This window comes from Hemiscyllium ocellatum, unplaced genomic scaffold, assembly GCF_020745735.1.
Source record: "Hemiscyllium ocellatum isolate sHemOce1 unplaced genomic scaffold, sHemOce1.pat.X.cur. scaffold_1345_pat_ctg1, whole genome shotgun sequence".
NCBI lineage: Eukaryota > Metazoa > Chordata > Chondrichthyes > Orectolobiformes > Hemiscylliidae > Hemiscyllium > Hemiscyllium ocellatum.
In genome coordinates, this window is record NW_026867750.1 from 17,053 (window position 1) to 38,963 (window position 21,911).

Consider the following 21,911-nt stretch of genomic DNA (forward strand, 5'->3'; position numbering starts at 1 on the left):
TCAGAGTCTCCAATGTACATTGCTGTGTTTGCCGCCAGCTCAGAGAGAGAGAACAATAGGAAGGACGTAGGAGTGAATAACGATCCGCGTGAGAGGGCGAATAGCTGCTCATGGAGACTGTTAGTGGCTAACAATACGCAATGTGTCATAGCAGACGAAGTGATAACAAGGAGTCGTTTGTGTGGTAGGGGTCAAGGACATGGGGGAGTTCAGGCCCTAAAGTTATGGAACTCGATATTGAAGACCGGAGGGCTGTAAGGTCTCCAAGTGGAAAATGAGTTGTTGTTCTTTCATCTGGAGCTAGAACACTGCTGCAAGCCTGAGACAGAGATGTTGGTCAGGGAACAGGGTGATGTGTTAAAGTGGCAGACAACCGCCAGGTCAGGGCCTTTTTCCTGCGGGCAGAACCGGGATGTTCTGCGAAGCAGTCACCCAGTTTATGCTTCATGCTACATTGGGGAAACGACACTGTGAGCAGCGAATGCAGTGGACTAGGTTGTGGCAAAAGTGCTGCTTCACCTGGCAGGTATGTTTGAGCCCTTGGATATTCAGGAGGGAGCCGGTAAATGGGCAGGTGTTACACTTTCGGCGGTTGCAGGCGAAAGCGACTTGGCACTATGGGAGGTGGGTGTGGGGTGTTGCGAGTGAAGGAAGAGTGGACCCGAAGTGTAACCCCTGGCACAACGGGTGCGTGTTGGGACCATAACCCACTCTCTCCTATTCACTCAATGTCGTCTTTAGCAGCTTTCCCTTATAACTGCGCTCTGTTCTGCACCTCGCCTTCTCATCTGCTTCCGAAAAAAGCTTGGGTATAAATATTTCACAGTGATATACTAGCCCAATGTGCACAGTCGAGTTGATACACTTGTGGAGATCTGCGTGGTCTTCTCCTGTTCCCTGTATCCCATGGTGAGGAGGGTAATGCTTGTCACTGGCCGCTCGGGTGTCATAGAAAAGTTTCAAAACAAAATGTTTGAATTGTCTGCCAGTGGAGAGAGCCCGGTTCCTGGGGTCGTGACAAACAGCAGCAGGGAGACTGAATGAGAAGCAGCTGTTCGAGAAACTCTTTGCCGCTAGCAATTCTTAGAGCAATCTCAAAGGTATTTCATAGTGAGCACGTCTCAGGTCACTCAAGCGGTGTGCGGCATCCGCTGTTGCCCGGCTCTCTGGCTCGTTGGTCTAGGCGTATGATTCTCGCTTTGGGTGCATGGCTGTGATGAGTTGCGAGAGGTCCCGCGTTCAAATCCCGGACGAGCCCGAGTTTTTTCTAAAACTTGACTTGTGCAAAACTGCCTGATTAATTTTCTCAAAAAGCACCTTGGTGAAACGAGGTTGGGCTGTCTGGAGTACGGACAAGGCAGAAAACAGGGAAGTGAAATGGTTGGATGTCGTGTCGAACAGGTTGACGTGAGCTGTGCGGTGTTTGGGGAATGTCAGCAATGAAGGTAGATTGGAGAATTGGGACAGCTCTCCTCGGAGAACCGAAGTTTTCCAAGTCATGAGGGACCTAGAAACAGGAAATAATGTTGTGAAAATGTTCCCACACCTGAAAGGTCCACAACGATTCGGCAGAATTTTAAGGTCACCAGGAAAACAAGTAAAAATGACAGGAGGAAGAACGTTTTCGTACAGGGAGTGGTTAGTGTCAGTAAGTCCCTGTCGGACATTGACAAAGAGGAAGATTCAATGAACACAAAAGGGAATTCGGTGGTCACGTTCAGATGTGCAGATTTACGCTGAGAATGCGAGAGAATGAAACGAATAGACACACGTTGACTGAAGTATAGAACCAGCAGAGCGAAGGTGGGCCGCATGGCCTCCGTCTGCGCTGCGACACATGTGATTTCACACATTCAGTGTGAAATCACAGTTCGACCAACAGAATGTGGGAATTTAGTAAAAACGTTTCTATTTACACAGCCTCCGTACGTCTGCGAAACAGCATATCACACGACAGCAGCGGAGGTCTTTGACATCAGTCTCGAACGTGCGAGCCGCGTGCCAGATGAAAAGCTGAATCGCTCTGTGGACAGGGCTCAGAGCGTGGCAGCAGAGTGGCGCAGCGGGAGCGTGCTGGGCCCATAACCCAGAGGTCGATGGATCGAAACCATCCTCTGCTATTATTCAATGTCACCTCGAGCTGATTTCCTTTGGATCGGTGCTCTCTTCTGCCAGCTGCATACCCGAATGGCGTGAAGCATATCGATGCACTCGCCAAATCCACTCCACGCAAGGTGCGTGGTTTTAGAGGTCTCAGTGGCATTCTGTTGTTCGGCGGTTTTTATTCTGAACTGGATCGCAAAACCAGTTCTCTGCGATGCCAATCAGCTGGTCAAGTTGAAACAAATGTCTTGCGGTTTCGTCCATTCCCTGCAGTAATTCGCTACCCTGGTTCAGACGTGAATGACAAGCATGTCAAAAACCTCATCACGACTCAGACACAGTTCCCCCACGATTAGGACGGATCCCACCGATTGTGAATAACCTCAGAGAGAGAGAGACAGGCAATCGGCGTGGATTCGATGGGTTGAACGGCTTGTGTCTACGCGAGAATGGTGCTACGTGTTTATGGCGTCCCACTGCCTGTCTCTGGGACAGAGAGGCTGAGGGAGCAAAACTGGTTCATTTTTAACCGTCCCTTCCGTGTTGGACTGCCTGCAGTCCCTCAGCTCAGGGCCGTGGGGAGGACTCTCAGTGAGTGAAGGTTTCACTCGGATTCTCTTCATCTGGGACACTTGGGGCTCAGATGTTAACTGCTGCGCGGTAGCAACAAAGAAAGCGATGCCCACTTTGCTATAGACTTTCCGTAAGATTGCTGCGTGAAGACGATTTCTGAACACCAAGAAGGCTGCACAACAATGTGAATTTACCTGGGCGAAGAGTCCTCGGTGTCCATTTCTTTCTGTCCTTCCAGCACAGCATCTTTCCATCTCTCAGATAACAGACCTTTGGAGAAAGTTCACAATCAAAGTTGTTCATGTTCCCCGCATTAATGCAACTGACACCTCTCACCCCAACGGTTTCAGAGAGTGAGAGAGAGAGAGAGAGAGAGACTCTACCCCCCCCCCCCCAACACCCCCCCCCCCCCCCACCCCAGAACAACGTGCAAGTAGAAATAAATTGGTTTAATTATCGAGCAGTGGAGATAGTCCAGTTCCTGGGGATGAGACAAACATCATCGCCCCGGGGACAGAATGACAAGCAGAAGTTCTGGAAACGCTTTGCTGCTTGCAATTCTTGGAGCAATGTGGAATGTACTTCACACTGAGCAACTTTCAGCTGGCTCAGAGTCTCCAATGTACATTGCTGTGTTTGCCGCCAGCTCAGAGAGAGAGAACAATAGGAAGGACGTAGGAGTGAATAACGATCCGCGTGAGAGGGCGAATAGCTGCTCATGGAGACTGTTAGTGGCTAACAATACGCAATGTGTCATAGCAGACGAAGTGATAACAAGGAGTCGTTTGTGTGGTAGGGGTCAAGGACATGGGGGAGTTCAGGCCCTAAAGTTATGGAACTCGATATTGAAGACCGGAGGGCTGTAAGGTCTCCAAGTGGAAAATGAGTTGTTGTTCTTTCATCTGGAGCTAGAACACTGCTGCAAGCCTGAGACAGAGATGTTGGTCAGGGAACAGGGTGATGTGTTAAAGTGGCAGACAACCGCCAGGTCAGGGCCTTTTTCCTGCGGGCAGAACCGGGATGTTCTGCGAAGCAGTCACCCAGTTTATGCTTCATGCTACATTGGGGAAACGACACTGTGAGCAGCGAATGCAGTGGACTAGGTTGTGGCAAAAGTGCTGCTTCACCTGGCAGGTATGTTTGAGCCCTTGGATATTCAGGAGGGAGCCGGTAAATGGGCAGGTGTTACACTTTCGGCGGTTGCAGGCGAAAGCGACTTGGCACTATGGGAGGTGGGTGTGGGGTGTTGCGAGTGAAGGAAGAGTGGACCCGAAGTGTAACCCCTGGCACAACGGGTGCGTGTTGGGACCATAACCCACTCTCTCCTATTCACTCAATGTCGTCTTTAGCAGCTTTCCCTTATAACTGCGCTCTGTTCTGCACCTCGCCTTCTCATCTGCTTCCGAAAAAAGCTTGGGTATAAATATTTCACAGTGATATACTAGCCCAATGTGCACAGTCGAGTTGATACACTTGTGGAGATCTGCGTGGTCTTCTCCTGTTCTCTGTATCCCATGGTGAGGAGGGTAATGCTTGTCACTGGCCGCTCGGGTGTCATAGAAAAGTTTCAAAACAAAATGTTTGAATTATCTGCCAGTGGAGAGAGCCCGGTTCCTGGGGACGTGACAAACAGCAGCAGGGAGACTGAATGAGAAGCAGCTGTTCGAGAAACTCTTTGCCGCTAGCAATTCTTAGAGCAATCTCAAAGGTATTTCATAGTGAGCACGTCTCAGGTCACTCAAGCGGTGTGCGGCATCCGCTGTTGCCCGGCTCTCTGGCTCGTTGGTCTAGGCGTATGATTCTCGCTTTGGGTGCATGGCTGTGATGAGTTGCGAGAGGTCCCGCGTTCAAATCCCGGACGAGCCCGAGTTCTTTTAACGTGACCTGTGCAAAACTGCCTGATTAATTTTCTCAAAAAGCACCTTGGTGAAACGAGGTTGGGCTGTCTGGAGTACGGACAAGGCAGAAAACAGGGAAGTGAAATGGTTGGATGTCGTGTCGAACAGGTTGACGTGAGCTGTGCGGTGTTTGGGGAATGTCAGCAATGAAGGTAGATTGGAGAATTGGGACAGCTCTCCTCGGAGAACCGAAGTTTTCCAAGTCATGAGGGACCTAGAAACAGGAAATAATGTTGTGAAAATGTTCCCACACCTGAAAGGTCCACAACGATTCGGCAGAATTTTAAGGTCACCAGGAAAACAAGTAAAAATGACAGGAGGAAGAACGTTTTCGTACAGGGAGTGGTTAGTGTCAGTAAGTCCCTGTCGGACATTGACAAAGAGGAAGATTCAATGAACACAAAAGGGAATTCGGTGGTCACGTTCAGATGTGCAGATTTACGCTGAGAATGCGAGAGAATGAAACGAATAGACACACGTTGACTGAAGTATAGAACCAGCAGAGCGAAGGTGGGCCGCATGGCCTCCGTCTGCGCTGCGACACATGTGATTTCACACATTCAGTGTGAAATCACAGTTCGACCAACAGAATGTGGGAATTTAGTAAAAACGTTTCTATTTACACAGCCTCCGTACGTCTGCGAAACAGCATATCACACGACAGCAGCGGAGGTCTTTGACATCAGTCTCGAACGTGCGAGCCGCGTGCCAGATGAAAAGCTGAATCGCTCTGTGGACAGGGCTCAGAGCGTGGCAGCAGAGTGGCGCAGCGGGAGCGTGCTGGGCCCATAACCCAGAGGTCGATGGATCGAAACCATCCTCTGCTATTATTCAATGTCACCTCGAGCTGATTTCCTTTGGATCGGTGCTCTCTTCTGCCAGCTGCATACCCGAATGGCATGTAGCATATCGATGCACTCGCCAAATCCACTCCATGCAAGGTGCGTGGTTTTAGAGGTCTCAGTGGCATTCTGTTGTTCGGCGGTTTTTATTCTGAACTGGATCGCAAAACCAGTTCTCTGCGATGCCAATCAGCTGGTCAAGTTGAAACAAATGTCTTGCGGTTTCGTCCATTCCCTGCAGTAATTCGCTACCCTGGTTCAGACGTGAATGACAAGCATGTCAAAAACCTCATCACGACTCAGACACAGTTCCCCCACGATTAGGACGGATCCCACCGATTGTGAATAACCTCAGAGAGAGAGAGACAGGCAATCGGCGTGGATTCGATGGGTTGAACGGCTTGTGTCTACGCGAGAATGGTGCTACGTGTTTATGGCGTCCCACTGCCTGTCTCTGGGACAGAGAGGCTGAGGGAGCAAAACTGGTTCATTTTTAACCGTCCCTTCCGTGTTGGACTGCCTGCAGTCCCTCAGCTCAGGGCCGTGGGGAGGACTCTCAGTGAGTGAAGGTTTCACTCGGAGTCTCTTCATCTGGGACACTTGGGGCTCAGATGTTAACTGCTGCGCGGTAGCAACAAAGAAAGCGATGCCCACTTTGCAATAGACTTTCCGTAAGATTGCTGCGTGAAGACGATTTCTGAACACCAAGAAGGCTGCACAACAATGTGAATTTACCTGGGCGAAGAGTCCTCGGTGTCCATTTCTCTCTGTCCTTCCAGCACAGCATCTTTCCATCGCTCCGATAACAGACCTTTGGAGAAAGTTCACAATCAAAGTTGTTCATGTTCCCCGCATTAATGCAACTGACACCTCTCACCCCAACGGTTTCAGAGAGTGAGAGAGAGAGAGAGAGAGACTCTACCCGCCCCCACCCTACACCCCGCCCCACCCCACCCCAGAACAACGTGCAAGTAGAAATAAATTGGTTTAATTATCGAGGAGTGGAGATAGTCCAGTTCCTGGGGATGAGACAAACATCATCGCCCCGGGGACAAAATGACAAGCAGAAGTTCTGGAAACGCTTTGCTGCTTGCAATTCTTGGAGCAATGTGGAATGTACTTCACACTGAGCAACTTTCAGCTGGCTCAGAGTCTCCAATGTACATTGCTGTGTTTGCCGCCAGCTCAGAGAGAGAGAACAATAGGAAGGACGTAGGAGTGAATAACGATCCGCGTGAGAGGGCGAATAGCTGCTCATGGAGACTGTTAGTGGCTAACAATACGCAATGTGTCATAGCAGACGAAGTGATAACAAGGAGTCGTTTGTGTGGTAGGGGTCAAGGACATGGGGGAGTTCAGGCCCTAAAGTTATGGAACTCGATATTGAAGACCGGAGGGCTGTAAGGTCTCCAAGTGGAAAATGAGTTGTTGTTCTTTCATCTGGAGCTAGAACACTGCTGCAAGCCTGAGACAGAGATGTTGGTCAGGGAACAGGGTGATGTGTTAAAGTGGCAGACAACCGCCAGGTCAGGGCCTTTTTCCTGCGGGCAGAACCGGGATGTTCAGCGAAGCAGTCACCCAGTTTATGCTTCATGCTACATTGGGGAAACGACACTGTGAGTAGCGAATGCAGTGGACTAGGTTGTGGCAAAAGTGCTGCTTCACCTGGCAGGTATGTTTGAGCCCTTGGATATTCAGGAGGGAGCAGGTAAATGGGCAGGTGTTACACTTTCGGCGGTTGCAGGCGAAAGCGACTTGGCACTATGGGAGGTGGGTGTGGGGTGTTGCGAGTGAAGGAAGAGTGGACCCGAAGTGTAACCCCTGGCACAACGGGTGCGTGTTGGGACCATAACCCACTCTCTCCTATTCACTCAATGTCGTCTTTAGCAGCTTTCCCGTATAACTGCGCTCTGTTCTGCACCTCGCCTTCTCATCTGCTTCCGAAAAAAGCTTGGGTATAAATATTTCACAGTGATATACTAGCCCAATGTGCACAGTCGAGTTGATACACTCGTGGAGATCTGCGTGGTCTTCTCCTGTTCTCTGTATCCCATGGTGAGGAGGGTAATGCTTGTCACTGGCCGCTCGGGTGTCATAGAAGAGTTTCAAAACAAAATGGTTGAATTATCTGCCAGTGGAGAGAGCCCGGTTCCTGGGGTCGTGACAAACAGCAGCAGGGAGACTGAATGAGAAGCAGCTGTTCGAGAAACTCTTTGCCGCTAGCAATTCTTAGAGCAATCTCAAATGTATTTCATAGTGAGCACGTCTCAGGTCACTCAAGCGGTGTGGGGCATCATCGCGCGCCGGCTCGCTGGCTCGTTGGTCTAGGCGTATGATTCTCGCTTTGGGTGCCTTACTGTGATGAGTTGCGAGAGGTCCCGGGTTCAAATCCCGGACGAGCCCGAGGTTTTTCTAAAACTTGACTTGTGCAAAACTGCCTGATTAATTTTCTCAAAAAGCACCTTGGTGAAACGAGGTTGGGCTGTCTGGAGTACGGACAAGGCAGAAAACAGGGAAGTGAAATGGTTGGATGTAGTGTCGAACAGGTTGACGTGAGCTGTGCGGTGTTTGGGGAATGTCAGCAATGAAGGTAGATTGGAAAATTGGGACAGCTCTCCTCGGAGAACCGAAGTTTTCCAAGTCATGAGGGACCTAGAAACAGGAAATAATGTTGTGAAAATGTTCCCACACCTGAAAGGTCCACAACGATTCGGCAGAATTTTAAGGTCACCAGGAAAACAAGTAAAAGTGACAGGAGGAAGAACGTTTTCGTACAGGGAGTGGTTAGTGTCAGTAAGTCCCTGTCGGACATTGACAAAGAGGAAGATTCAATGAACACAAAAGGGAATTCGGTGGTCACGTTCAGATGTGCAGATTTACGCTGAGAATGAAACGAATAGACACACGTTGACTTAAGTATAGAACCAGCAGAGCGAAGGTGGGCCGCATGGCCTCCGTCTGCGCTGCGACACATGTTGTGATTCAGTGTGAAATCACATCACAGTTCGACCAACAGAATGTGGGAATTTAGTAAAAACGTTTCTATTTACACAGCCTCCGTACGTCTGCGAAACAGCATATCACACGACAGCAGCGGAGGTCTTTGACATCAGTCTCGAACGTGCGAGCCGCGTGCCAGATGAAAAGCTGAATCGCTCTGTGGACAGGGCTCAGAGCGTGGCAGCAGAGTGGCGCAGCGGGAGCGTGCTGGGCCCATAACCCAGAGGTCGATGGATCGAAACCATCCTCTGCTATTATTCAATGTCACCTCGAGCTGATTTCCTTTGGATCGGTGCTCTCTTCTGCCAGCTGCATACCCGAATGGCATGTAGCATATCGATGCACTCGCCAAATCCACTCCATGCAAGGTGCGTGGTTTTCGAGGTCTCAGTGGCATTCTGTTGTTCGGCGGTTTTTATTCTGAACTGGATCGCAAAACCAGTTCTCTGCGATGCCAATCAGCTGGTCAAGTTGAAACAAATGTCTTGCGGTTTCGTCCATTCCCTGCAGTAATTCGCTACCCTGGTTCAGACGTGAATGACAAGCATGTCAAAAACCTCATCACGACTCAGACACAGTTCCCCCACGATTAGGACGGATCCCACCGATTGTGAATAACCTCAGAGAGAGAGAGACAGGCAATCGGCGTGGATTCGATGGGTTGAACGGCTTGTGTCTACGCGAGAATGGTGCTACGTGTTTATGGCGTCCCACTGCCTGTCTCTGGGACAGAGAGGCTGAGGGAGCAAAACTGGTTCATTTTTAACCGTCCCTTCCGTGTTGGACTGCCTGCAGTCCCTCAGCTCAGGGCCGTGGGGAGGACTCTCAGTGAGTGAAGGTTTCACTCGGAGTCTCTTCATCTGGGACACTTGGGGCTCAGATGTTAACTGCTGCGCGGTAGCAACAAAGAAAGCGATGCCCACTTTGCAATAGACTTTCCGTAAGATTGCTGCGTGAAGACGATTTCTGAACACCAAGAAGGCTGCACAACAATGTGAATTTACCTGGGCGAAGAGTCCTCGGTGTCCATTTCTTCTGTCCTGCCAGCACAGCATCTTTCTATCGCTCCGATAACAGACCTTTGGAGAAAGTTCACAATCAAAGTTGTTCATGTTCCCCGCATTAATGCAACTGACACCTCTCACCCAACGGTTTCAGAGAGTGAGAGAGAGAGAGAGAGAGACTCTACCCGCCCCCACCCTACACCCCGCCCCCCCCCACCCCCAGAACAACGTGCAAGTAGAAATAAATTGGTTTAATTATCGAGGAGTGGAGATAGTCCAGTTCCTGGGGATGAGACAAACATCATCGCCCCGGGGACAAAATGACAAGCAGAAGTTCTGGAAACGCTTTGCTGCTTGCAATTCTTGGAGCAATGTGGAATGTACTTCACACTGAGCAACTTTCAGCTGGCTCAGAGTCTCCAATGTACATTGCTGTGTTTGCCGCCAGCTCAGAGAGAGAGAACAATAGGAAGGACGTAGGAGTGAATAACGATCCGCGTGAGAGGGCGAATAGCTGCTCATGGAGACTGTTAGTGGCTAACAATACGTAGTGTGTCATAGCAGACGAGGTGATAACAAGGAGTCGTTTGTGTGGTAGGGGTCAAGGACATGGGGGAGTTCAGGCCCTAAAGTTATGGAACTCGATATTGAAGACCGGAGGGCTGTCAGGTCTCCAAGTGGAAAATGAGTGTTGTTCTTTCATCTGGAGCTAGAACACTGCTGCAAGCCTGAGACAGAGATGTTGGTCAGGGAACAGGGTGATGTGTTAAAGTGGCAGACAACCGCCAGGTCAGGGCCTTTTTCCTGCGGGCAGAACCGGGATGTTCAGCGAAGCAGTCACCCAGTTTATGCTTCATGCTACATTGGGGAAACGACACTGTGAGTAGCGAATGCAGTGGACTAGGTTGTGGCAAAAGTGCTGCTTCACCTGGCAGGTATGTTTGAGCCCTTGGATATTCAGGAGGGAGCAGGTAAATGGGCAGGTGTTACACTTTCGGCGGTTGCAGGCGAAAGCGACTTGGCACTATGGGAGGTGGGTGTGGGGTGTTGCGAGTGAAGGAAGAGTGGACCCGAAGTGTAACCCCTGGCACAACGGGTGCGTGTTGGGACCATAACCCACTCTCTCCTATTCACTCAATGTCGTCTTTAGCAGCTTTCCCGTATAACTGCGCTCTGTTCTGCACCTCGCCTTCTCATCTGCTTCCGGAAAAAAGCTTGGACATAAATATTTCACAGTGATATACTGGCCCAATGTGCACAGTCGAGTTGATACACTCGTGGAGATCTGCGTGGTCTTCTCCTGTTCTCTGTATCCCATGGTGAGGAGGGTAATGCTTGTCACTGGCCGCTCGGGTGTCATAGAAGAGTTTCAAACAAAATGGTTGAATTATCTGCCAGTGGAGAGAGCCCGGTTCCTGGGGACGTGACAAACAGCAGCAGGGAGACTGAATGAGAAGCAGCTGTTCGAGAAACTCTTTGCCGCTAGCAATTCTTAGAGCAATCTCAAATGTATTTCATAGTGAGCACGTCTCAGGTCACTCAAGCGGTGTGGGGCATCATCGCGCGCCGGCTCGCTGGCTCGTTGGTCTAGGCGTATGATTCTCGCTTTGGGTGCCTTACTGTGATGAGTTGCGAGAGGTCCCGGGTTCAAATCCCGGACGAGCCCGAGGGTTTTTCTAAAACTTGACTTGTGCAAAACTGCCTGATTAATTTTCTCAAAAAGCACCTTGGTGAAACGAGGTTGGGCTGTCTGGAGTACGGACAAGGCAGAAAACAGGGAAGTGAAATGGTTGGATGTAGTGTCGAACAGGTTGACGTGAGCTGTGCGGTGTTTGGGGAATGTCAGCAATGAAGGTAGATTGGAAAATTGGGACAGCTCTCCTCGGAGAACCGAAGTTTTCCAAGTCATGAGGGACCTAGAAACAGGAAATAATGTTGTGAAAATGTTCCCACACCTGAAAGGTCCACAACGATTCGGCAGAATTTTAAGGTCACCAGGAAAACAAGTAAAAAGTGACAGGAGGAAGAACGTTTTCGTACAGGGAGTGGTTAGTGTCAGTAAGTCCCTGTCGGACATTGACAAAGAGGAAGATTCAATGAACACAAAAGGGAATTCGGTGGTCACGTTCAGATGTGCAGATTTACGCTGAGAATGAAACGAATAGACACACGTTGACTTAAGTATAGAACCAGCAGAGCGAAGGTGGGCCGCATGGCCTCCGTCTGCGCTGCGACACATGTTGTGATTCAGTGTGAAATCACATCACAGTTCGACCAACAGAATGTGGGAATTTAGTAAAAACGTTTCTATTTACACAGCCTCCGTACGTCTGCGAAACAGCATATCACACGACAGCAGCGGAGGTCTTTGACATCAGTCTCGAACGTGCGAGCCGCGTGCCAGATGAAAGCTGAATCGCTCTGTGGACAGGGCTCAGAGCGTGGCAGCAGAGTGGCGCAGCGGGAGCGTGCTGGGCCCATAACCCAGAGGTCGATGGATCGAAACCATCCTCTGCTATTATTCAATGTCACCTCGAGCTGATTTCCTTTGGATCGGTGCTCTCTTCTGCCAGCTGCATACCCGAATGGCATGTAGCATATCGATGCACTCGCCAAATCCACTCCATGCAAGGTGCGTGGTTTTCGAGGTCTCAGTGGCATTCTGTTGTTCGGCGGTTTTTATTCTGAACTGGATCGCAAAACCAGTTCTCTGCGATGCCAATCAGCTGGTCAAGTTGAAACAAATGTCTTGCGGTTTCGTCCATTCCCTGCAGTAATTCGCTACCCTGGTTCAGACGTGAATGACAAGCATGTCAAAAACCTCATCACGACTCAGACACAGTTCCCCCACGATTAGGACGGATCCCACCGATTGTGAATAACCTCAGAGAGAGAGAGACAGGCAATCGGCGTGGATTCGATGGGTTGAACGGCTTGTGTCTACGCGAGAATGGTGCTACGTGTTTATGGCGTCCCACTGCCTGTCTCTGGGACAGAGAGGCTGAGGGAGCAAAACTGGTTCATTTTTAACCGTCCCTTCCGTGTTGGACTGCCTGCAGTCCCTCAGCTCAGGGCCGTGGGGAGGACTCTCAGTGAGTGAAGGTTTCACTCGGAGTCTCTTCATCTGGGACACTTGGGGCTCAGATGTTAACTGCTGCGCGGTAGCAACAAAGAAAGCGATGCCCACTTTGCAATAGACTTTCCGTAAGATTGCTGCGTGAAGACGATTTCTGAACACCAAGAAGGCTGCACAACAATGTGAATTTACCTGGGCGAAGAGTCCTCGGTGTCCATTTCTCTCTGTCCTGCCAGCACAGCATCTTTCCATCGCTCCGATAACAGACCTTTGGAGAAAGTTCACAATCAAAGTTGTTCATGTTCCCCGCATTAATGCAACTGACACCTCTCACCCCAACGGTTTCAGAGAGTGAGAGAGAGAGAGAGAGAGAGAGACTCTACCCGCCCCCACCCTACACCCCGCCCCCCCCCCCAACCCCAGAACAACGTGCAAGTAGAAATAAATTGGTTTAATTATCGAGGAGTGGAGATAGTCCAGTTCCTGGGGATGAGACAAACATCATCGCCCCGGGGACAAAATGACAAGCAGAAGTTCTGGAAACGCTTTGCTGCTTGCAATTCTTGGAGCAATGTGGAATGTACTTCACACTGAGCAACTTTCAGCTGGCTCAGAGTCTCCAATGTACATTGCTGTGTTTGCCGCCAGCTCAGAGAGAGAGAACAATAGGAAGGACGTAGGAGTGAATAACGATCCGCGTGAGAGGGCGAATAGCTGCTCATGGAGACTGTTAGTGGCTAACAATACGTAGTGTGTCATAGCAGACGAGGTGATAACAAGGAGTCGTTTGTGTGGTAGGGGTCAAGGACATGGGGGAGTTCAGGCCCTAAAGTTATGGAACTCGATATTGAAGACCGGAGGGCTGTAAGGTCTCCAAGTGGAAAATGAGTTGTTGTTCTTTCATCTGGAGCTAGAACACTGCTGCAAGCCTGAGACAGAGATGTTGGTCAGGGAACAGGGTGATGTGTTAAAGTGGCAGACAACCGCCAGGTCAGGGCCTTTTTCCTGCGGGCAGAACCGGGATGTTCAGCGAAGCAGTCACCCAGTTTATGCTTCATGCTACATTGGGGAAACGACACTGTGAGTAGCGAATGCAGTGGACTAGGTTGTGGCAAAAGTGCTGCTTCACCTGGCAGGTATGTTTGAGCCCTTGGATATTCAGGAGGGAGCAGGTAAATGGGCAGGTGTTACACATTCGGCGGTTTCAGGCGAAAGCGACTTGGCACTATGGGAGGTGGGTGTGGGGTGTTGCGAGTGAAGGAAGAGTGGACCCGAAGTGTAACCCCTGGCACAACGGGTGCGTGTTGGGACCATAACCCACTCTCTCCTATTCACTCAATGTCGTCTTTAGCAGCTTTCCCGTATAACTGCGCTCTGTTCTGCACCTCGCCTTCTCATCTGCTTCCGAAAAAAGCTTGGACATAAATATTTCACAGTGATATACTGGCCCAATGTGCACAGTCGAGTTGATACACTCGTGGAGATCTGCGTGGTCTTCTCCTGTTCTCTGTATCCATGGTGAGGAGGGTAATGCTTGTCACTGGCCGCTCGGGTGTCATAGAAGAGTTTCAAAACAAAATGTTTGAATTATCTGCCAGTGGAGAGAGCCCGGTTCCTGGGGACGTGACAAACAGCAGCAGGGAGACTGAATGAGAAGCAGCTGTTCGAGAAACTCTTTGCCGCTAGCAATTCTTAGAGCAATCTCAAATGTATTTCATAGTGAGCACGTCTCAGGTCACTCAAGCGGTGTGGGGCATCATCGCGCGCCGGCTCGCTGGCTCGTTGGTCTAGGCGTATGATTCTCGCTTTGGGTGCCTTACTGTGATGAGTTGCGAGAGGTCCCGGGTTCAAATCCCGGACGAGCCCGAGGGTTTTTCTAAAACTTGACTTGTGCAAAACTGCCTGATTAATTTTCTCAAAAAGCACCTTGGTGAAACGAGGTTGGGCTGTCTGGAGTACGGACAAGGCAGAAAACAGGGAAGTGAAATGGTTGGATGTAGTGTCGAACAGGTTGACGTGAGCTGTGCGGTGTTTGGGGAATGTCAGCAATGAAGGTAGATTGGAAAATTGGGACAGCTCTCCTCGGAGAACCGAAGTTTTCCAAGTCATGAGGGACCTAGAAACAGGAAATAATGTTGTGAAAATGTTCCCACACCTGAAAGGTCCACAACGATTCGGCAGAATTTTAAGGTCACCAGGAAAACAAGTAAAAGTGACAGGAGGAAGAACGTTTTCGTACAGGGAGTGGTTAGTGTCAGTAAGTCCCTGTCGGACATTGACAAAGAGGAAGATTCAATGAACACAAAAGGGAATTCGGTGGTCACGTTCAGATGTGCAGATTTACGCTGAGAATGAAACGAATAGACACACGTTGACTTAAGTATAGAACCAGCAGAGCGAAGGTGGGCCGCATGGCCTCCGTCTGCGCTGCGACACATGTTGTGATTCAGTGTGAAATCACATCACAGTTCGACCAACAGAATGTGGGAATTTAGTAAAAACGTTTCTATTTACACAGCCTCCGTACGTCTGCGAAACAGCATATCACACGACAGCAGCGGAGGTCTTTGACATCAGTCTCGAACGTGCGAGCCGCGTGCCAGATGAAAAGCTGAATCGCTCTGTGGACAGGGCTCAGAGCGTGGCAGCAGAGTGGCGCAGCGGGAGCGTGCTGGGCCCATAACCCAGAGGTCGATGGATCGAAACCATCCTCTGCTATTATTCAATGTCACCTCGAGCTGATTTCCTTTGGATCGGTGCTCTCTTCTGCCAGCTGCATACCCGAATGGCATGTAGCATATCGATGCACTCGCCAAATCCACTCCATGCAAGGTGCGTGGTTTTCGAGGTCTCAGTGGCATTCTGTTGTTCGGCGGTTTTTATTCTGAACTGGATCGCAAAACCAGTTCTCTGCGATGCCAATCAGCTGGTCAAGTTGAAACAAATGTCTTGCGGTTTCGTCCATTCCCTGCAGTAATTCGCTACCCTGGTTCAGACGTGAATGACAAGCATGTCAAAAACCTCATCACGACTCAGACACAGTTCCCCCACGATTAGGACGGATCCCACCGATTGTGAATAACCTCAGAGAGAGAGAGACAGGCAATCGGCGTGGATTCGATGGGTTGAACGGCTTGTGTCTACGCGAGAATGGTGCTACGTGTTTATGGCGTCCCACTGCCTGTCTCTGGGACAGAGAGGCTGAGGGAGCAAAACTGGTTCATTTTTAACCGTCCCTTCCGTGTTGGACTGCCTGCAGTCCCTCAGCTCAGGGCCGTGGGGAGGACTCTCAGTGAGTGAAGGTTTCACTCGGAGTCTCTTCATCTGGGACACTTGGGGCTCAGATGTTAACTGCTGCGCGGTAGCAACAAAGAAAGCGATGCCCACTTTGCAATAGACTTTCCGTAAGATTGCTGCGTGAAGACGATTTCTGAACACCAAGAAGGCTGCACAACAATGTGAATTTACCTGGGCGAAGAGTCCTCGGTGTCCATTTCTCTCTGTCCTGCCAGCACAGCATCTTTCTATCGCTCAGATAACAGACCTTTGGAGAAAGTTCACAATCAAAGTTGTTCATGTTCCCCGCATTAATGCAACTGACACCTCTCACCCCAACGGTTTCAGAGAGTGAGAGAGAGAGAGAGAGAGACTCTACCCGCCCCCACCCTACACCCCGCCCCCCCCCCCACCCCCAGAACAACGTGCAAGTAGAAATAAATTGGTTTAATTATCGAGGAGTGGAGATAGTCCAGTTCCTGGGGATGAGACAAACATCATCGCCCCGGGGACAAAATGACAAGCAGAAGTTCTGGAAACGCTTTGCTGCTTGCAATTCTTGGAGCAATGTGGAATGTACTTCACACTGAGCAACTTTCAGCTGGCTCAGAGTCTCCAATGTACATTGCTGTGTTTGCCGCCAGCTCAGAGAGAGAGAACAATAGGAAGGACGTAGGAGTGAATAACGATCCGCGTGAGAGGGCGAATAGCTGCTCATGGAGACTGTTAGTGGCTAACAATACGTAGTGTGTCATAGCAGACGAGGTGATAACAAGGAGTCGTTTGTGTGGTAGGGGTCAAGGACATGGGGGAGTTCAGGCCCTAAAGTTATGGAACTCGATATTGAAGACCGGAGGGCTGTCAGGTCTCCAAGTGGAAAATGAGTCGTTGTTCTTTCATCTGGAGCTAGAACACTGCTGCAAGCCTGAGACAGAGATGTTGGTCAGGGAACAGGGTGATGTGTTAAAGTGGCAGACAACCGCCAGGTCAGGGCCTTTTTCCTGCGGGCAGAACCGGGATGTTCAGCGAAGCAGTCACCCAGTTTATGCTTCATGCTACATTGGGGAAACGACACTGTGAGTAGCGAATGCAGTGGACTAGGTTGTGGCAAAAGTGCTGCTTCACCTGGCAGGTATGTTTGAGCCCTTGGATATTCAGGAGGGAGCAGGTAAATGGGCAGGTGTTACACATTCGGCGGTTGCAGGCGAAAGCGACTTGGCACTATGGGAGGTGGGTGTGGGGTGTTGCGAGTGAAGGAAGAGTGGACCCGAAGTGTAACCCCTGGCACAACGGGTGCGTGTTGGGACCATAACCCACTCTCTCCTATTCACTCAATGTCGTCTTTAGCAGCTTTCCCGTATAACTGCGCTCTGTTCTGCACCTCGCCTTCTCATCTGCTTCCGAAAAAAGCTTGGACATAAATATTTCACAGTGATATACTGGCCCAATGTGCACAGTCGAGTTGATACACTCGTGGAGATCTGCGTGGTCTTCTCCTGTTCTCTGTATCCCATGGTGAGGAGGGTAATGCTTGTCACTGGCCGCTCGGGTGTCATAGAAGAGTTTCAAAACAAAATGGTTGAATTATCTGCCAGTGGAGAGAGCCCGGTTCCTGGGGACGTGACAAACAGCAGCAGGGAGACTGAATGAGAAGCAGCTGTTCGAGAAACTCTTTGCCGCTAGCAATTCTTAGAGCAATCTCAAATGTATTTCATAGTGAGCACGTCTCAGGTCACTCAAGCGGTGTGGGGCATCATCGCGCGCCGGCTCGCTGGCTCGTTGGTCTAGGCGTATGATTCTCGCTTTGGGTGCCTTACTGTGATGAGTTGCGAGAGGTCCCGGGTTCAAATCCCGGACGAGCCCGAGGTTTTTCTAAACTTGACTTGTGCAAAACTGCCTGATTAATTTTCTCAAAAAGCACCTTGGTGAAACGAGGTTGGCCTGTCTGGAGTACGGACAAGGCAGAAAACAGGGAAGTGAAATGGTTGGATGTAGTGTCGAACAGGTTGACGTGAGCTGTGCGGTGTTTGGGGAATGTCAGCAATGAAGGTAGATTGGAAAATTGGGACAGCTCTCCTCGGAGAACCGAAGTTTTCCAAGTCATGAGGGACCTAGAAACAGGAAATAATGTTGTGAAAATGTTCCCACACCTGAAAGGTCCACAACGATTCGGCAGAATTTTAAGGTCACCAGGAAAACAAGTAAAAGTGACAGGAGGAAGAACGTTTTCGTACAGGGAGTGGTTAGTGTCAGTAAGTCCCTGTCGGACATTGACAAAGAGGAAGATTCAATGAACACAAAAGGGAATTCGGTGGTCACGTTCAGATGTGCAGATTTACGCTGAGAATGAAACGAATAGACACACGTTGACTTAAGTATAGAACCAGCAGAGCGAAGGTGGGCCGCATGGCCTCCGTCTGCGCTGCGACACATGTTGTGATTCAGTGTGAAATCACATCACAGTTCGACCAACAGAATGTGGGAATTTAGTAAAAACGTTTCTATTTACACAGCCTCCGTACGTCTGCGAAACAGCATATCACACGACAGCAGCGGAGGTCTTTGACATCAGTCTCGAACGTGCGAGCCGCGTGCCAGATGAAAAGCTGAATCGCTCTGTGGACAGGGCTCAGAGCGTGGCAGCAGAGTGGCGCAGCGGGAGCGTGCTGGGCCCATAACCCAGAGGTCGATGGATCGAAACCATCCTCTGCTATTATTCAATGTCACCTCGAGCTGATTTCCTTTGGATCGGTGCTCTCTTCTGCCAGCTGCATACCCGAATGGCATGTAGCATATCGATGCACTCGCCAAATCCACTCCATGCAAGGTGCGTGGTTTTCGAGGTCTCAGTGGCATTCTGTTGTTCGGCGGTTTTTATTCTGAACTGGATCGCAAAACCAGTTCTCTGCGATGCCAATCAGCTGGTCAAGTTGAAACAAATGTCTTGCGGTTTCGTCCATTCCCTGCAGTAATTCGCTACCCTGGTTCAGACGTGAATGACAAGCATGTCAAAAACCTCATCACGACTCAGACACAGTTCCCCCACGATTAGGACGGATCCCACCGATTGTGAATAACCTCAGAGAGAGAGAGACAGGCAATCGGCGTGGATTCGATGGGTTGAACGGCTTGTGTCTACGCGAGAATGGTGCTACGTGTTTATGGCGTCCCACTGCCTGTCTCTGGGACAGAGAGGCTGAGGGAGCAAAACTGGTTCATTTTTAACCGTCCCTTCCGTGTTGGACTGCCTGCAGTCCCTCAGCTCAGGGCCGTGGGGAGGACTCTCAGTGAGTGAAGGTTTCACTCGGAGTCTCTTCATCTGGGACACTTGGGGCTCAGATGTTAACTGCTGCGCGGTAGCAACAAAGAAAGCGATGCCCACTTTGCAATAGACTTTCCGTAAGATTGCTGCGTGAAGACGATTTCTGAACACCAAGAAGGCTGCACAACAATGTGATTTACCTGGGCGAAGAGTCCTCGGTGTCCATTTCTCTCTGTCCTGCCAGCACAGCATCTTTCTATCGCTCCGATAACAGACCTTTGGAGAAAGTTCACAATCAAAGTTGTTCATGTTCCCCGCATTAATGCAACTGACACCTCTCACCCCAACGGTTTCAGAGAGTGAGAGAGAGAGAGAGAGAGAGAGAGACTCTACCCGCCCCCACCCTACACCCCGCCCCCCCCCCCCAACCCCAGAACAACGTGCAAGTAGAAATAAATTGGTTTAATTATCGAGGAGTGGAGATAGTCCAGTTCCTGGGGATGAGACAAACATCATCGCCCCGGGGACAAAATGACAAGCAGAAGTTCTGGAAACGCTTTGCTGCTTGCAATTCTTGGAGCAATGTGGAATGTACTTCACACTGAGCAACTTTCAGCTGGCTCAGAGTCTCCAATGTACATTGCTGTGTTTGCCGCCAGCTCAGAGAGAGAGAACAATAGGAAGGACGTAGGAGTGAATAACGATCCGCGTGAGAGGGCGAATAGCTGCTCATGGAGACTGTTAGTGGCTAACAATACGTAGTGTGTCATAGCAGACGAGGTGATAACAAGGAGTCGTTTGTGTGGTAGGGGTCAAGGACATGGGGGAGTTCAGGCCCTAAAGTTATGGAACTCGATATTGAAGACCGGAGGGCTGTCAGGTCTCCAAGTGGAAAATGAGTCGTTGTTCTTTCATCTGGAGCTAGAACACTGCTGCAAGCCTGAGACAGAGATGTTGGTCAGGGAACAGGGTGATGTGTTAAAGTGGCAGACAACCGCCAGGTCAGGGCCTTTTTCCTGCGGGCAGAACCGGGATGTTCAGCGAAGCAGTCACCCAGTTTATGCTTCATGCTACATTGGGGAAACGACACTGTGAGTAGCGAATGCAGTGGACTAGGTTGTGGCAAAAGTGCTGCTTCACCTGGCAGGTATGTTTGAGCCCTTGGATATTCAGGAGGGAGCAGGTAAATGGGCAGGTGTTACACATTCGGCGGTTGCAGGCGAAAGCGACTTGGCACTATGGGAGGTGGGTGTGGGGTGTTGCGAGTGAAGGAAGAGTGGACCCGAAGTGTAACCCCTGGCACAACGGGTGCGTGTTGGGACCATAACCCACTCTCTCCTATTCACTCAATGTCGTCTTTAGCAGCTTTCCCGTATAACTGCGCTCTGTTCTGCACCTCGCCTTCTCATCTGCTTCCGGAAAAAAGCTTGGACATAAATATTTCACAGTGATATACTGGCCCAATGTGCACAGTCGAGTTGATACACTCGTGGAGATCTGCGTGGTCTTCTCCTGTTCTCTGTATCCATGGTGAGGAGGGTAATGCTTGTCACTGGCCGCTCGGGTGTCATAGAAGAGTTTCAAAACAAAATGGTTGAATTATCTGCCAGTGGAGAGAGCCCGGTTCCTGGGGACGTGACAAACAGCAGCAGGGAGACTGAATGAGAAGCAGCTGTTCGAGAAACTCTTTGCCGCTAGCAATTCTTAGAGCAATCTCAAATGTATTTCATAGTGAGCACGTCTCAGGTCACTCAAGCGGTGTGGGGCATCATCGCGCGCCGGCTCGCTGGCTCGTTGGTCTAGGCGTATGATTCTCGCTTTGGGTGCCGTACTGTGATGAGTTGCGAGAGGTCCCGGGTTCAAATCCCGGACGAGCCCGAGGTTTTTCTAAAACTTGACTTGTGCAAAACTGCCTGATTAATTTTCTCAAAAAGCACCTTGGTGAAACGAGGTTGGGCTGTCTGGAGTACGGACAAGGCAGAAAACAGGGAAGTGAAATGGTTGGATGTAGTGTCGAACAGGTTGACGTGAGCTGTGCGGTGTTTGGGGAATGTCAGCAATGAAGGTAGATTGGAAAATTGGGACAGCTCTCCTCGGAGAACCGAAGTTTTCCAAGTCATGAGGGACCTAGAAACAGGAAATAATGTTGTGAAAATGTTCCCACACCTGAAAGGTCCACAACGATTCGGCAGAATTTTAAGGTCACCAGGAAAACAAGTAAAAGTGACAGGAGGAAGAACGTTTTCGTACAGGGAGTGGTTAGTGTCAGTAAGTCCCTGTCGGACATTGACAAAGAGGAAGATTCAATGAACACAAAAGGGAATTCGGTGGTCACGTTCAGATGTGCAGATTTACGCTGAGAATGAAACGAATAGACACACGTTGACTTAAGTATAGAACCAGCAGAGCGAAGGTGGGCCGCATGGCCTCCGTCTGCGCTGCGACACATGTTGTGATTCAGTGTGAATCACATCACAGTTCGACCAACAGAATGTGGGAATTTAGTAAAAACGTTTCTATTTACACAGCCTCCGTACGTCTGCGAAACAGCATATCACACGACAGCAGCGGAGGTCTTTGACATCAGTCTCGAACGTGCGAGCCGCGTGCCAGATGAAAAGCTGAATCGCTCTGTGGACAGGGCTCAGAGCGTGGCAGCAGAGTGGCGCAGCGGGAGCGTGCTGGGCCCATAACCCAGAGGTCGATGGATCGAAACCATCCTCTGCTATTATTCAATGTCACCTCGAGCTGATTTCCTTTGGATCGGTGCTCTCTTCTGCCAGCTGCATACCCGAATGGCATGTAGCATATCGATGCACTCGCCAAATCCACTCCATGCAAGGTGCGTGGTTTTCGAGGTCTCAGTGGCATTCTGTT

General features: G+C 50.2%; 7 non-coding genes across 7 annotated transcripts; all 7 read left to right on the forward strand.

The window, feature by feature from the left end:
- The first annotated feature begins 2,048 nt into the window (after positions 1-2,048).
- trnam-cau (transfer RNA methionine (anticodon CAU)) lies at positions 2,049-2,120 on the forward strand. The gene has a single exon. It is a non-coding gene; the product is annotated as a tRNA-Met (tRNA).
- Positions 2,121-5,329: 3,209 nt separating this feature from the next.
- On the forward strand, positions 5,330-5,401 carry trnam-cau (transfer RNA methionine (anticodon CAU)). Its single transcript has one exon. It is a non-coding gene; the product is annotated as a tRNA-Met (tRNA).
- A 3,197-nt stretch (positions 5,402-8,598) lies between these two features.
- Positions 8,599-8,670, forward strand: trnam-cau (transfer RNA methionine (anticodon CAU)). Its single transcript has one exon. It is a non-coding gene; the product is annotated as a tRNA-Met (tRNA).
- Positions 8,671-11,866: 3,196 nt separating this feature from the next.
- Positions 11,867-11,938, forward strand: trnam-cau (transfer RNA methionine (anticodon CAU)). The gene has a single exon. It is a non-coding gene; the product is annotated as a tRNA-Met (tRNA).
- Positions 11,939-15,142: 3,204 nt separating this feature from the next.
- trnam-cau (transfer RNA methionine (anticodon CAU)) lies at positions 15,143-15,214 on the forward strand. The gene has a single exon. It is a non-coding gene; the product is annotated as a tRNA-Met (tRNA).
- Positions 15,215-18,413: 3,199 nt separating this feature from the next.
- trnam-cau (transfer RNA methionine (anticodon CAU)) lies at positions 18,414-18,485 on the forward strand. Its single transcript has one exon. It is a non-coding gene; the product is annotated as a tRNA-Met (tRNA).
- Positions 18,486-21,690: 3,205 nt separating this feature from the next.
- On the forward strand, positions 21,691-21,762 carry trnam-cau (transfer RNA methionine (anticodon CAU)). Its single transcript has one exon. It is a non-coding gene; the product is annotated as a tRNA-Met (tRNA).
- Positions 21,763-21,911: the final 149 nt, after the last annotated feature.